Source organism: Stenella coeruleoalba, assembly GCF_951394435.1.
Source record: "Stenella coeruleoalba genome assembly, chromosome: 1".
NCBI lineage: Eukaryota > Metazoa > Chordata > Mammalia > Artiodactyla > Delphinidae > Stenella > Stenella coeruleoalba.
In genome coordinates, this window is record NC_137169.1 from 100,631,181 (window position 1) to 100,648,477 (window position 17,297).

Sequence of the window (17,297 nt, forward strand, 5' to 3'; positions counted from 1 at the left end):
TCATGTCAATGCAATGAAAGCTGTAGCATCTAATCTTTTACCCTTCTGAATAGTAACGATAGAGCTGTACAATTTCAATGCCCATTATTTTATCTAACCCAGCACAAGTGGTACCAGTCTAAAATTATTTTTTAAAAAATCAGATGAGGAGGTAGGAAGAAACAAACAAAAAAAGCAAATAATACAATAACCTTGGGCTTCCCTGGTGACACAGTGGTTGAGAATCTGCCTGCTAATGCAGGGGACATGGGTTCGAGCCCTGGTCTGGGAGGATCCCACATGCCGCGGAGCAACTAGGCCCGTGAACCACAACTACTGAGCCTGCGCGTCTGGAGCCTGTGCTCCGCAACAAGAGAGGTCGCGACAGTGAGAGGCCCGCACACTGTGATGAAGAGTGGCCCCTGCTTGCCACAACTAGAGAAAGCCCTCGCACAGAAACGAAGACCCAACACAGCAAAAATAAATAAATTAATTAAAAACAAAAGTACCAATGCCACTGTGGATGTGAGGATTAAATTAGTCAATGCTTAAAAAACAAAACAAAACCAAAAAAACCCTTAATACTGAGTAATTATATGTCTGTTTATGGATAATTTAAACAAATTGGTGTTAATGGTAGTTTTAAATTAAGGAATAATTCTGGTCCACAGTAAGGTCATTACCACAGCCAGGTCCTTAACCTTTAAATAAACTGGAGATAAAGGCCCACTACTTCTTGAAATGGTGATGAAGCTTTTATAAGACAACAACCTAGGAGTGGTCTGTTTTCATTCTCCTCATTTGATCAATGAAGCGTTTTACAAAAGGATTACCACCCAGTTCTTGAAATTCTCTTCCTTGGCGTTCCTACCTGGACTACCTATTTCTTTCAACATTCTCTTCTTTGGCACTTCTTCCTTTATTACCTATAAAGTGAAGACTCCTTTCTGAATTCCAAGTCTTTATTTCTGCTGATTTTAGAAACTCTAGAAACTAAAGATTAAAAAGGAACAATTGCTCTTCACAATCTTACCTCCCCCAAACAACCACTGTTTAACATTCCATACTAGAATATTTTCTCAACTTCAGATTACTAATAAAATAGATTTCCACAAATTCCTACCTGAACTTCCCCATTCCTATGAACAAAGATTTCTAACTTGGACAACTGGATAGACTAAATCAATTCCCTCCAGCCTCAACTTCCCATTCAACTAGTCACCAGTCCCATTACTTCTACCATTAAAACACCTAGTGTCTACCTCTTTCTCTGCCTTTACCCTAGCTTTTATCTTCCTTCCACTCTGTCCATTGCTCCTAACAGGTCTTCCCATCCTCAGCCTATTCCTTAAAAGTAGCACCATTTGTCTTTCAAAGATACATTTATGAATATGTAACTTTAAAACCTGAAGCAATAAACTATCTCAGGTTTGAAATACAAAATCCATTAAGCCCTTGCTTATAAACAGCTGACAACTTTCCTGAAAAATAAAGGCAAGTAGAGTGGGCCCTGTAGAACCTGCCTCCAGCAAGCCTCCCTTTCCAGTTATTCTCTCTGACCCACAAAACTGTATTCTCTACTCCTTTCATAACAGACTACTCAACATATACCACGTGCTTTCAGATCTCCCCAAATCTGCTCATTCCGTTACCTCTATACCTCTACCAAAAACTCTTCTCCCTCTTAACAAAGTACAACTCACCTTCAAATGTCCCTTCTCTGTAGGCTTTCTTTACCCAAGGTTACCTCAAAGACTACAAAGGGCACTCCTAACTGAAACCCTAACTTCTTAATAGTACAGAGGGAGTTTTTCTTTCTAAGAGACCAATAAATCAAGAGACCTGCATGTATTAATAAATATAATCTGGGGTGGAAAATCCCAGATTTGGGCATAAATATTGTCATCTAACAAAAGACAACAAGTTAAAATAATCTAGTGTTGATATTTTCAGACTAATAGTTGATAATATAAACTGTTTTCAGGATACCTTTAGAAGCAAACAGATTAAGATTTTAAATTTAACCAAATAATTAGGAAATCTAGAATTATAAACTGATTCTTGCCAATAGGAAACGATAAACCTACCTCGCAGTGATAATCAAATATTGCACTTTCAGTAGTATTTGCTGATTCTTCTTTTTCAGCACACGTTTCAGAGGATGAAAGTTGCTAGTGTTAAAAAAAAAAAAAGAAAAGAAAAGAGAGAGAGCGCGCGTGCGAGAGAAAATGACCTATCAAGCTAATAAAGAATACAACTGCTGCTGCACCAGGCAATCTCACAGTACAGCACTGAAGAAAACAAAGACTACTAGCAGCGTTGGGAAGTGCTCTTTCAAAGCTGTTGAGTAGGCACAAACTTCTTGTTTCAGATCAAGTGTTGTGTCTTCAACTTAAGTGTACTCTTCTTTGGTCTTGTTGGTTGTTTCGAGGTTTGTTCCTTGCCTGATCTGAACTTGAAGCAGCAGTTTCAGGTGGTAAAGTCTGTTCTGTTACACTTCATACTAGAGATAAGAATGAAGACATTAAGTATAACTTACATAAAAGAATCAGGGACAGAGGGTAGCTAGAGGGACAAACTCATTTCATTAACTTAGAATCAAGCAAGGCAGAAAACTTGGAAGCACACACACTCAATGTCATTTAAGCAATCTCCCAAGTGCTAATGGATACCTCCTTTGGTACTGTACACTCAAAACCTGAAATTATTCAGTCCTTATTGACACTCCCCCACAAATAAATTCGAAGTTACATAACATAATATTCTATTTAGTATGTGTTTTGTAACTACCTAGCACTGTGTTAGGTACTGTGGAAAACATAAAAGAATTTCCTGCCATCAGGGACTTTACACCCTTGTTGAGAAGAGTTATTTATACATGGAGGGAAAACTAGAATATAGGACAAAATGTCCAAAATTAATTTGCTCAACTAATATCTGGGTATCTACTACATCACATACTATTCTAGAAATACTATTTATTGTTTATGCATCACCATCTGTACATCAAAGCAACATGGTCAGAGAAGGCTTTTAGTTAAGAGGTAGAATATTTCAGCTTAATTTGGAGAAATGGGCAGATTTTTGAGAAAAAGAAAACAGCTGAGTATTCTAGGCATAAAATATCACATAAATCAAACCAGAGTATACAACTAAATCCTAAGTCCCTTGAGAGCAGAGACCATGTATAGGATTTTCTATGCCTGACATCAAGGGAGCTTTATTGCATGAGACTGTCACAGCAAGTGTGGCTTGTTTCAGAGGAATCAATAGGCTAGCCTGGCTAGAACAGAGGGCTGGGTTAAAGTGAAATGAGATATATGGTGTGACAGATGCAGTAGAGCCAGATTATGAAGTGTTTCAACTTGATATAACAGGAAACAGAGAGCCTTAGTTCTTGATGAAAGGGTATGAAATCCTGAAATCCTATGAAGGATCACTTAGTGAAGGAAACAGACATCTCATTAGAGCTGTTGCCATAAACAGATGAGGAATGTCTATAGAAGAGAAACAATTAAGATGAGAAGGGGAAGAGAAGTGTAATATATGTATAAATAAAATCACAGAATTGTGCTTTGTATTAGCTGTAAAAAATTATTATTTTGCAGTGCCTCAAATGTTAGCTAAAATGGTGCTGTTAACTAAAATGACATATGGGGAAAAGAAAAGGTGGATTTGGTTTTAGATATGCTGAGAGGTGGATAGTATATTTTAAGATGAGAAATAATGACTATAAGGTGAGAGGTCAGACCTGGTGAAACAGAGTAGGAGAGCTCAATATTAATCACACTGATACTTACCAGTAAAATGTCACAAACAAATTATTTAATCTCCCTGAGTTTCAGTTTCTCCTATGCAAAATGAAAACTCAGTAACAGCTGATCTGTGGCTATTGGGTATACCTAACATTCCATGACTTTATACAGTAACTTCAAATATCAAATGTTACATTTGTCAAATCTTTCAATTTTATTTGCATCATTCTATTACCCAGACTAGATACTTCTTAGAGCAATGATACTCAAATCACTTGGGAAGCTTTAAGACATACACATGCCCAGTCCCCACTCAAAGAGTAACTGAACTGGCCTGACATAGGGCCACTTCTGTAATGATCTTTGATTCCTCCCTCTCCACCTACACACCCAATGTTGCAAGTCTTATCAATATTTCAAGATACCTTGTGTATTCATCTTTTGCCCTAAATGACATCATATTTTAGTCCAGGGGTCTGACACATCTGCTAACTTCCAGTGTCAACCCTTTCCATATTCTGCCACATAACACTACCAGACTGATTTATCTAAAATTCCAATTTCATCTCATTCATCTCATCTCCTTGTCCAAAATCCTCAGTGATTTTTCCAGCACTGTAAATGGGAAGTTCTTAAGCCTGGCTGCAAATCCAACCCACCTGGGACTTGGGGGGAGGGGAAATCAAAGCCTGGATCCCACCTTGAGATTCTAATTTAACTGGGGTTAGGTCCTAGGCATTGGTGTATTTTCTTTCCCACCCTGCCCCCAAGATGTTTCTGACTGCAGCCAGCGTTTAACCACCACCATTCAAGGTGTGTCTCTTCTACCTTTACATCTTTACCTTCTTCTGCTCTCCAGTTCTTCTAGATAGGTGCATTTTCCTCCCTAATTCTTAAACGCAACTCTTGGGAGATTCCTGAATTCTAGTCTTTGTGTATACAGGTCTTTCCACAAAGAATACATTTTATCATCTTCAATGTGACAAAAAAAGCCTTTCTCGACCATTCCAGCACAGATTTATTACAGTAACTCCCACTGCTGGCATCATGCTTTTTGGTACCAAATCATTTCTGCACTTTACTTACATGTTTATGTACCTTGTTCCTTCAATTATATTTCAGATTTCTGAGAGACAAATTCAAGTTTATTTCTTTATCACAACCCCTGATAGCACTTAACCAGGTACTGCTAAACTTACCACAGCACAAACTAATACAGCAAAAAGAGTTAATCTATAACAGCAAAAGACACAATTCAAGTTGGTACACAGTTCCACCAACTTTAAAAAATTTTGTTTGGTGAACTGTATAAAGTCTTAATTATCCAATCAAGAAATAACCTCTTCTTTTAAAAGATACCCATTGGGCATTTTAATAAATTTGTTATCCACTCATGCTAAGATTATTAACATTCACGGGTGGTACTGACCAATTCTTTCGCTTTAATCCTCTGAACCAAAGTGTACCCACTACAACCTCCCCCCCCTCCCCGCCCCCAAAGCTAGACGCTTCTTAAGTCACATGAAATACAGAGTACTAATAAAAAAAACTAAGGAACAATTTAAATGTGGATCTGAGAGTCTCCCTGATTACTAAGTAATCAACTCCTTTTCCCTTTGCTCTGTATGGGAACACTACCACCATTAGTTAATTATCAATTATGTCATGCTGTTTTAGAAGTTAATTTTCCTTTACTTGATCTGATAATCCAAACAGTCATGCCCTATTTTACCTGCCTTAAAACTATCATCACCTGTTTTGTTATTTACTGTCTCCTCCACTTCGCTGCTTTACCGCAAAGGCTTAGCTGAAGCCGGGCACAGAGCAGGCACTAAACTAATACACGTTGAACTAATACATTTATATGACATTAATCCATCTAAAATGTTACCACATAACCCAGTTTATCATTTTGACAAATTATACTCAAAGTCTGTACAGCATTCACTTGGGAAGAATGTTAAAGAAATGCTAAACCAGTCTATAAAAGTCCCTCCACCTAACCTACTTCTTCAGAGTACTTTCTTTGAGAATAAGAGCAAAGACCCAAATAGGCAGCACGGAACTGAAAAGGTTCTCTACTGTTGATTTATATGACTAACACTCATTCTTGCCTTAACTCCCCAGTTGGTATTTCTTGATGAATTAACCCAAGACAAGTTTAAGTATATCACATTTTTCTCTAACCTGCATAACCGAAGTGCCTAACAGGTTTTAATTCAGTTTTACTTTGGGATCTAAGGAAAATGATAAAAGTTCAGATAATTAACCACCTTAAAACAATTTAAGTCATCAACACGTTGAGCGGAAATAAAAGAAAATCAAATTGCTGCAACCATCTTTTTCTATGTTTCCTTTAGTAATAACAATTGTGCTGTTACTAGATATTTAAAATTATATACACCCACCCATCACTTAACTTCTTTTACATATACTAATACTTTGAAATAGGACAAATGCCAGTGTGGAAAGAAGCTGAAGAAATGCTCCAGACACAAAAATCAAAGAATAGTGTAGACCAGCACCATCCAACAGAAATACTGTGCAAGCCACATATGTAATTTAAAATTTTCTAGTAATCATATTAACTTGAAAGAAAGGTGAAACTAATTTTAATTAAGTATCTTACTTAACCAAATCCAAATGTCATCAGTTCCCACAGGTAACTGACATGTTTTTAACATCCCTGGAAATCCAATGTTTAGCAGAAATGCAAACAACTAACTGGTTATATATTGGCTGCAGCTGCAAACCAATGGATAGCCTACAGGTTCAGCGCGAATAAACTCCCGATCAATTATTTTCAACTACACATTAATATTATACCTCAGCATAAAAGGACAAATAATGCTCAAAAAATAATCTTCCAATACACAATATTCAGTTTAATACCCCTAATAAAAAATGTAGCACAACAGAAACATCTCTAAGAATTCCTCTGGCTTGACAGTATATTTGAACTGGAAAAAAGTTTTGAATTATTTTTTTTAACTAGGTACTCACACATGCAAGCAGAAAACATTCTAATACCAAGACAAAGGAATTTTTAAAAATCTTGATTTGGCAGAAAGCATTTAACAGCAAGAAATGATGGGATTCAAGAAAACAAGTCACCCCCACCACAGCAATTTCACCACTGAAGACATTCCAGCTATTAAATCTTAAAAAATACAGTTGTAATTCTTCTAGCTGTAATTCTTCATCATGAAAAATCCTACAAGTTACAGCTCTCCATAAGACAGTCTGGGTCAAAAATCTCAAAGTAGTCCCCCTTTGATTTTTGAAAAGACTAAACTAAGAAGGCAAACCAACGCCTCGTATTTATTTAACAAGATCTCAAGATTTTATTTTGTAATGCAGTCCTCAAATTCAACTCCTTAAAAATCTGCGCACACAGCATTTCCATGTTTAAACTACTTTGTCAAAAGTATGGGCCTCACAACAATGTGAATGAACTTAATGCTACTGAACTGTACACTTAAAAAAAAAGGTTAAAACGGTAAATTCCGTTATGTATATTTTACCACAATTTAAAAGAAAAGTTTTTTTTAAATGTTGTAATGGCCCTGCATTGTGTGTCTTTAGATGGAGGGAAGGGAAAACAGGAGTAGGATAAAGCAGAACTACATGTCAGCTTCCACATTCTCATTTTTTATTTGCAGGAATTTACCAGAATTTTCAACCATACTCTAAAGGTCATACTTGTTAAGTCAGAACTTATTTACAAAAAAAGAAAACCTATCTTCTGTGCCTCAAATGCTTTACTTTTCAACTCAGCTGCTATAAATACTCATCTCGATGGTAAACATCCAGAGCAGCTGCAAAATCACTCAAACCACTACCATCTCTTTTATTTCGGGCCTATGGCTAAAAGGAAAAAAAAAAAAAACAAGGTTGAAAATTTATCAAGATTTTATGACTCAGGCATATGCCTATTCAAGTATATAACCCCCCTCCTTACCCAAACCAAGAATACCCAATATTGGTTACTACCAAAAGGGCACAAAGGTATTATACTGCCCCTCAACGTAGTATTTAAAATGCTTCCTTCTATAGACTCGAAAATTACTCAGCGTTTTGATACAGAACAACTTATATTAGCGGGCTATAATTTGGTACCTACATTTTATAGATTGGTAGCTCTGGTCAAGAGCTGCCATTTCATACCATTCTGATAAAAAGCTAAGTCTCCCACAGTAAGGATTTAAAGATTTAACCACCACAGTGCCTTTGGGCGTCCTCCCTCCTCCACCCTGTCTACCAACTGTTTAAGAGGACCACATTCTTGCGCTCATTTTAGGTGCAAAGCAAGGAAATTACCTCAAACAACGTTCAGCTTTTGTATTTGCGGATTGAAGGCTGTTTTTAGAGAGGGTTCCCTGCCTCACTTGTCAGGCAAGAGAGGAGCTACTGGGTGTTTCTAAAGGAAAACCTTAAAGCAAAAAGAACCGTAGCACTAAGAGTTCCTACTTCTGATACAGCGGATGGTAAGAACCTCTAAAGTGTCTACGACCAGGGCTCTGAAAAACTAATTCTACACAGAATGACGAAGCCATGCCTTTCATTGCACAATATGGGCCGGGCTCTTACACCATAAGAACCAGAGGGGGAGTAAGGAGAACTCCACTGAGTTCTCACCGAGTTCGCCCTAACACCAGGATTAGAAGGGTGAGAGCCATGTGCCTAAGTTTAGGGGCTGGTTCTCTTCCTCAAGAAGCCGAAGGGGAGGACTAGACGGGAAGGTTGGGTGTTGAGACCCAAGATAAACAGCTCTAGGTGAATGGAAGTAAGGATGACAATTCGGCCGCACTACCGTGCCAGATGTGCCGAGGAAAGGTGGTGTCTCTAAGCAGTTAGATGGAGCGGCGTCTCAGTCCATACACAAAGGAAGCGCCATTGCCGCACTGCGCGCTGGTACTCGTAGTCAGATCCAAGCAGGTGATGGCCAAGATACCACAGGGTTTAGAGTCAGGATAGGCCCCTCTCCTATGCCTCCAGCTCTTCCAGTCTCACACAAAGGACCGCGCCACCACTCCCTCGCCCCGCCCGCCGGGACTTGTAGTTCTCGTTCCCCCCACCAAGCCGCAGAGGAAGAAGCAGCCAGACTACAACTCCCAGCAGCCTCGCGCCCGAGCCCCGCACCCCTGCCTCCATCTTGGCTGCGGTCGGAGCCTCCATTTTCGCTCCCTCCCCCCACTTTAGTCACCACCACCACCACAACGCGCGACCGCCTGGCCTAGACTCTTCGCTTCTGCTCTGCAGCCTGATGTGAGGCCTAGACAGTTGAACGGGAGCCGGGTGGAAAAGCCCGGGGCAGGGACTCAGGGTGAGATCGTCTCTACCCGGAGCTCTAGGAGTGCCCACCCTGCCTCAGAAGTCTCTCCCGTTTGTCTTGGTCCTCTCATCCGCCCTTAACGTGGCTTCTTGCTACCCCTAGTTGGACCCTGAGGTCGTACTCACCCCAACAGCTCAGCGCCCCCTCTCCAGCGCCGCCATAAGCAGCACGGCCCGGTACGTAGGACTAAATCTCGCTTCTCTCGCGAGAGTTGCGGGCTTCGAGCGCGTGCACAGGAAGGGGGGAGCGTACCCTTAGTACGCCTGCGCACGAGGGCTGAGTGACGCCGGCCAGTTCGCTGCGCTTAACCACAACCGAAGTGGTGTCTACGTTCCCTTAGTTCCCCTCCTCCGTGAGCTGCAGGAAGCAATCTCTGTGTTTGCTGACTCCGCTGGGACGCACGGGGCGGGGTGGCGGGTGACTTTCGGCGTCTCTGCTCTTTGCAAACCTGAATGTTTTAGGCCCCGAGACCAGGGTAAACCTTGAAGACGAACAATTAGGAGGGCATATCAGGAATGTAATATAAAGGATTTCTCTTTTCTCAGCGATAATCCGGAAGTTCCTCAAACCCCAGTTCCTCTTTATTCACCGTGCAAGCTTTCTTTCTCTTGTCCGCTACCTTAGACTGGACTTTTATTTAATATAGAGTTAGGCTTTAAGCAAGGTAATTTGAATGCCATACGTGAGAACTTTGTTTCCCACAAACTATGTTGCTTGCAACAGACAGACAAGAGTGAGCAAGGTAGCATAATCATTAAAAAACAAACTCCTTCAACTGACCTTTTTAGTTAACAGAAGATCTACATAGTGTATCAGGTAATCAGAGGGGTGAATCAGTAACCAAAAGGTTGAAATCAGGGCAAATGGATGACTCATCCCACAGGGAAAGAGGGAAGGAGGAAAATGGTTAATTCTGGCCCCAGAAAAGTTCAATGAATTATACCTTGCCAAACGATAGAGCAGTCCCCTCTGGTGAGAGGAATGCTCTTTCACAGATTCTGTGGCTCTCTCACTTGACAATATTGGATAAAAAATGACCAGTCAACGCTCCTGAGAACTCTCCCACCACTTTATTTTCCCCTTCAACACTTATTTGTCTGGCATCTTGTATGCGTCGTCACAGGGGTGTGTACTATAGTAAAGATAAACGGTCATGGTTCTGTCCTCAAGGAACTTTCAGTCTAGCATCATTCAATAATCACAAAACCAAAATCTGAACATACACATTGAAATAACTGCAATGAAGGAAAGGTGCACAGCTCATTTCTGAGCAAATCATCTTGAATTATAAGAGGAGGTAGTATTTTCTGATGTTCAAAGATTTTTCTCTCCACCTTTGTTGCTATTGGTCTAATCCCATACCACCTCCAAGCTGCCTCTTCTTTTTGATGCCTTCCCACGCTTTCCCAGGCACAGATATTTGCTTCATTTTCAGCGCTTTCATAGCTCACTCTATTGTAATTATTAGTTTATACTAGCTAGTGATTCTTTAGGACAGGGCCTGTGACATTCATCTTTGCATCGCTCTTTCCTGACAGTGCCTGGCATAGACAACCCTCAAAAGCTTGTTGAATGAATAGCACTGAACAACAATGTAAGAAGTTGTTAGAAAGTGGAGTGTTCTGTTGGGAAGTATGGAATGTAAATATGTCAACCTAGCTGTTTTGTTTCCTCTGTCCAAATCTTAAATTAAGATTTCTCCTCCCCAGCAATAGATCTCGTTTGGATATTCTAATCTAGTGTTACAGAGAGACTGCCCTGGGCTCTTGCACTAGAAATAAGGTCATGTGAAGCTGGGCTAAAAGTAGAATTAGGTCTAAGAGCACACATTCTCAAATATCACAGCAATGGGAAATGTAAAAAGTAATAGTCTCACTAAATTCTATAAATACAAGTCCTATTAATAAGAATAAAGTCTCAATTTCTACCATCATACATAGCTTCTGAAGACCTTCTTAAACCATGTAACTGTTTTATCATCCTCATTCTATGTCTCAATTGCCTTTAAATTCCTCCTTGGTCCATTAGTATCGAATTACACTTAACACAAAATGCAAATGTGTATCAATCCAGAAGCATACATTTTAGCTTCCAATGCATTAAAGTAAAAGATGGAGTAATTCACTAGTTTAAATGATTTTGTCTTAAATCATTGATTTAAATCACTAGTTTAAATGATTTAGTCTTTCTACAATTACCACTCATAGGTTTCATTTTTAGGTAGAGGTAGGTTTCATTCTTAGGAGATCACATTTTAAGGCAATAATATTTTTTCAGAGTAATTTTGAAGTCAAATTAAAAATACCCCAAAATGTAGTTATATTTTTATGTTTATTTTTTAAACTGAAGTTAATTAAAGCAGAAGCTTATGAAGTCACTTGGGAAACCATTTCCTATAACAATAGGGTAATCATGGATTTGGGGAAGATATTTACTCCATTAAGGAATAATAATCAGAATTTAAAAGTTGCATATATTTTTGGTTATCATACTAATTTTTCTTTCGAGAAACATAGACAATGAGATTGATTATAGTTGTGAGGTTTTTTTCCTCTACCATTATCAATAAGCACATTTCTCTGGAGTCTATTTGAGAATCAAAAGCAAGCATTCTGGGCTTCCCTGGTGGCGCAGTGGTTAAGAATCCGCCTGACAATGCAGGGGACACGGATTTGAGCCCTTGGCCGGGAAGATCCCACATGCCGCGGAGCAACTAAGCCCGTGCACCACAACTGCTGAGCCTGTGCTCTAGAGCCCGCGAGCCACAACTACTGAAGCCCACGCTCCTAGAGCGCGTGCTCCATGAGAGAAGCCACCGCAGTGAGAAGCCTGCATACCGCAAGGAAGAGTAGCCCCTGCTTGCTGCAACTAGAGAAAGCCCGTGCACAGCAACGAAGACCCAACGCAGCCAAAATAAATAAAATAAATTTTTAAAAAAGTAAGCATCCTTTATGCATTTATAAGGTTTTCTTGAGCAGCAATGGATGAGATTTTTGTCAGTTGTCTGTGAAATGAGAAAAATTAGATCAATGTAGAGACTTCTTTTAAGTAAGGCTAAATTGATTCAAGATTTAAGGACTGTTTTGTTTTTTTCTTTTTTTTGGCCATACCATATGGCATGCAGGATCTTAGTTCCTGGACCAGGGATCGAACCTGTGCTTCCTGCAGTGGAAGCACGGAATACTAACCATTGGACCGCCAGGGAAGTCTTTAAGCACCGTTTTTATTCTGACATTATGTCTTTCCTAGTTAGGGAAGTTAATGAGAACTTCCTTTATAAAATTATGGTAATAGTGGGTGGTAAAGGAATCCACATTCAAGATATCAGAACAGGAAAACACAAGTTAGAGCAAAAACTTTCATAAAGAATATTACTTCCAAAAGAATGTAAATAAGATTTAACCCTAGAACCCCACAATCCAAAACTTTTTATTCATTAGCAAGCCCCCAAACAGTTAAAATGATTGTTTAAATGAGAATAATATGTAAGAATAACAATTATGTAATAAAATATTAGAATTTAAATAAAAATAAGGCAGAAGCTTTATATAATGCTTCCCTTTTTTTAAAAAATGAATTTATTTATTTATTTTTGGCTGCATTGGGTCTTCGTTGTTGCACGCGGGCTTTTCTGTAGTTGTGGCGAGTGGGGGGCTACTCTTCATTGTGGTATGCAGGCTTCTCATTGCGGTGGCTTCTCTTGTCGCAGAGCATGGGCTGTAGGCACACAGGCTCAGTAGTTGTGGCTCGCGGGCTCTAGAACACAGGCTCAGTAGTTGTGGCGCACGGGTTTAGTTGCTCCGCGGCATGTGGGACCTTCTCAGACCAGGGCTCGAACCCATGTCTCCTGCAGTGGGAGGTGGATTCTTAACCACTGCGCCGCCAGGTGAGCCCTATAATGCTTCCCTTTAAAATGTCAACATTGCACTGAACGGAAGAATTAGGTGGACATGCTAAGCTGCTGCACTAAAAGTAATCACCATAACATTTTGGCTCTGGGAATCAGCCAGAGAGAAGCATGGAGCAAAACCTATTTCAAACTTAATTAAAAATAAAACCAATTGTATTTAGAATAAAGTCCAAACTCTTTTACAATGATCTATAGTACAAGGCCCTAAATGACCTAGTCTCTGCTAAGTCTAACCCCTGGTTCACTGTGTTTCAATCCACTGCCACCAACATTGCAAATTTTTTCCTACTTCAGAATCCTTGCCTTTACTCTTGCCTCTGCCTGGAATGCTCTTTCCCCAAATCATCAGATATTTGGCACTTTCTTATCACTCAGATTTCAGCCCAAATGTTACCACCTCACAAAGATCTTTTCTAAAGTAAAAGTACTCACTGTTACCATTGCTCTCCATAACAATATTAGCTTGTTTTATTGTCTTTATAATATGTATTGTTATCCAAAATTAACACATTTATGAATTTAATTTTTCATTGCCCTACTTCCTGAACAATAATGTAAGCTTCAGTTCTCTGGTTCATCATTGTATCCTCTAAACCTAGGATAGTGGCTAAGATAACAGTAAGTACTTAATAAATGTTCATTGAATGAATGAGTTATACTTATTTAATTAAATCTAAGACAGTATTGACTGTGTGATACATCATTATTTATGTACCAGCAAGAAGAAAATGTTGCCATTTTCACTGTGACATAGGGAGTTCCTTGGCGATCCAGTGGTTAGGAGTCCGTGCTTCCATTGCAGGGGGCATGGGTTCCATCACTGGTTGGGGAACTAAGATTCTGCAAGCCGTGCTGGTGCAGCCAAAAAAAAAAAAAACCAACACACTATGACATAATACTTTTATTACTTAGAATTTTATATTCATTAAAAGGGCCCTTTTAAACTAATTTAGACCTAGTTTTTTAAAATTATGTCACACTTGTGTGTATATAAAGCAAAAAAAAAAGCAAAGTAAATTAGTTGAGGTATTCCTAAAACTTCTTTACTAGTCCAACTCTTCTGAATCTCTTTCTTTTTAGTAATAAATTTGAACATGTTTTTATTTTTTATAAAATTTATTTATGGCTGTGTTGGGTCTTTGTTGCTGCGTGCGGGCTTTCTCTAGTTGTGGCGATTGGGGGGTGCTCTTCGTTGCAGTGCATGGGCTTCTCATTGCAGTGGCTTCTCTTGTTGCAGAGCACGGGCTCTAGGTGTGCAGGCTCAGTAGTTGTGGCTCGTGGGTTCTAGAGCGCAGGCTCAGTAGTTGTGGTGCATGGGCTTAGTTGCTCCGTGGCATGTGGGATCTTCCCAGACCAAGGCTCGAACCATTGTCCCCTGCATTGGCAGGCGGATTCTTAACCACTGCGCCACCAGGGAAGTCCCTGAACATATTTTGAAAATGCCATACATCAAGAGGCACCATAAAAAAATAAAAAACCAACAGACTAGGAGAATATATATTTGCAACATATAAAACTGACAATGTATTATCATGAATGTATAGTAAATTAATACATATCAATCGATAAGAAAAAAATCAAAGAAAAGGAAAATGGAGGAAAGACTTGAATGTCTATATTAAAAAAATCTCTGTATAGGCAAATAAACATTTGAAATTATGCTCAGCCTCATTAGTAATCAGGGGAATGCATATTTGTTCTGAGATAATTTTAGGCTTACAAAAGAATTAGAAATACAGCACAGAAAGTTCCCATAAACCCTTCACCCAGTTTTCTATTATGTTAATCTTACCTCACCATAGAACAATTTTCAAAAGTAGGAAATCAACCTTGACCCAATAATATTAACTACAAAATTAATTCGAGTTTCACCAGTTTTTTCTCTAATATCCATTTTCTCTCCTAGAATCAACTCCAGGATCCCATCCTACATTTAATACTATGTCTCCTTAGTTTCCTCTATCCTATGACAGTTCCTCAGCTTTTCCTTGTCTTTCATGCTTTGGAAAATATTGGTCAGTTATTTTGTAAACCTCCCTTAATTCAGTTTTGTCTGATGTTTCTCTTGATTAGATTGAGGTTATGCATTATTTGGAAGAATGTTACAGAGGTTATGTATCCTTGTCATTGCATTGTATCAGGGCTTATATGATGTTGAAAAGTATTATTAGTGATGTTTACCTAATCAATTGGTCAGTGTTGTCTGCCAGGATTCTTCATGGTAAAATTACTGTTTTTCCCTTTATAATAATTAAATATTGTGGTGGAGATACTTTGAGACCATACTTGATTGAACAGTGTCCTGTCAAAATTCATGTCTACCCAGAACCTCAGAATGTGGCCTTATTTGAAAATAGGATCTTTGCAGATATAATCCAGTTGAAATGAGGTCATACTGGACTAGGGTAAACCCTAATCCAACAATCAGTGTCCTTAGAAGAGGGAAATTTGGACACAGAGACATATAAGGAGAACGCCATGTGAAGACTGAGAAGGCAGAGATTGCAATGATGCATATGGAAGTCAAGGAATGCCAGGAGTTGCCAGAAGCTAGAAAAGGGGCATGGAACACATTCTTCCTCAGACCCTCCAGAAAGAACCGACCTGCCAACACCATGATTTCAGACCTCCAGCCTCCAGAACTGTGAGAGAATAGATTTCTGTTGTTTTAAGCCATCCAGTTTGTGGTAATTTGTTATGGCAACTCTGGGAAACTGATACAGAGACTATGCAAATATCCTTTTTCTGTTTGAACTTTAGTCCACTTATTTTAGCATGCATTGGTGGATCTTGCTAATAAATCTCTTGTCTCATAGATGTGCAGGTTTTTCCACACAGAAGTATTCTTGGGCCACCAAGAATACTGGTAATGCAGAATTTCCTGAGTGTTTCATTGTTGTCTCCAGGATTTTATTCCAAGCTGCCAAAAGCCACTGTGGTAGGCAGAATTTTAAGATGATCACCAAGATTCCTATCACCTGGTACACTTGCTGTGTATAATTCCTTCCTCTTGAGCATGGGCTGGGCTTGTAGATCTTAGAGAATATCACTTATATCTCGTCAATGACAAAAGGGATCATTGCAGATATAATTAAGATATCTAATCAGTTGGGTTAATCAAGAGGGAGCTTATTCTGTGTGGGCCTAACCTAATCAGGTGAGCTCTCTCTCTCTCTCTCTCTCTCTCTCTCTCTGTCTCTCTGTCACTGTCTCTGTCTCTCTCTCTCTCTTTTTCTCTTTTTCTTCCCCCTCAGTGGCTGGAGACTTTATCTTGGCCATACCGGCAGCATGTGGGATCCTAGCTCCCCGACCAGGGATCGAACCTGTGACCCCTGCATTGGGAGCACAGAGTCTTAACCATTGGACCACCAGGGAAGTCCCCAGATGAGCTCTTAAAAGGGAGTCTAGAGGTAGAACGCAAGGGAAGTCAGAGATGATCTCCTGTGAGTTCTACACCTGCAAGGAAATGAATTTTGCCAACAACCACGTGAGTATGGGAGAGGGCCCAGAGCCTTAGACAAGATGCTAGCCTCGGATGATACCTTGACTTCAGCCTTGTGAGATCCTGAGAAAACCCAGCTGAGCCCTGCATGGACCTGTGACTTACAGAACTGTAAGATATTAAATAGGTGTTGCTTTAAACTGCTAAATTTGTGGTGATTTGTTACATAGGAATAGAAAATGAATACAGCCATACTCCAAATTCTTATGCTGGCACTCCTGATTTTACAGTAAGTGCTAATGGAAAGTTCACAGAAAACAGCTAAACCCCCATTCCTTTCTCAAATTGTCCTTAGTTTGTTGACTGAAATATCAAGAACTTGACTTTATCCAGTCACACCACCAGGAATGCAAACCAATTTTCTTATGCTTAGAATCAACTAGATGACAACCCCTACATGTATAAGACATACCTCAATTTCAGAGACATTAAAGTATGAAATAAAAATGAATCTTAGGATCAATAACATACAGAAATCCATTTCTAGGAGGCTAGACGAAATGTTGAGTGAATTGTAGTTCATTGAAGCTCTGAAGGTTCCACTTTCTCTTAGGCATTCTTGGAGAGTGACAAAAGAAAAAGCATCATCTGCTTTCCACTATGAATATTAGTGGATAATAGTCCTTAATTCACTTTGAAAGTTGCCATGAGACAACTGCAAGTGAAATAACTGCGGAATACGAAATACAACTGCTTATAGTGAAACGTGTCTAATATCAATGAGGTAGATGGAGGAAGAATTAAAAATTAGGAGTCAGATATTAGCAAGGATTTTTAAAAAAATGTATAATTTTATTATTTTATATGTATGTATCT

General features: G+C 39.3%; 1 protein-coding gene across 3 annotated transcripts in view; it reads right to left on the reverse strand.

The window, feature by feature from the left end:
• Nucleotides 1-9,334, reverse strand: part of CSDE1 (cold shock domain containing E1) — a 37,286-nt gene extending 27,952 nt beyond the window's left edge. For 2 of the 3 annotated variants that reach the window (XM_079899717.1, XM_079899715.1), the window contains exons 1-2: nt 9,195-9,334; nt 2,067-2,482 (exon numbers count right to left, since the gene is read on the reverse strand). The gene's annotated coding sequence lies outside the window, so the exon portion shown is untranslated. Of the gene's footprint in view, nt 1-2,066; nt 2,483-8,547; nt 8,687-9,194 lie in introns of those variants that run through there. The other variant, XM_079899716.1, reaches the window with a different exon arrangement.
• Between the last annotated feature and the right edge of the window lie 7,963 nt (nt 9,335-17,297).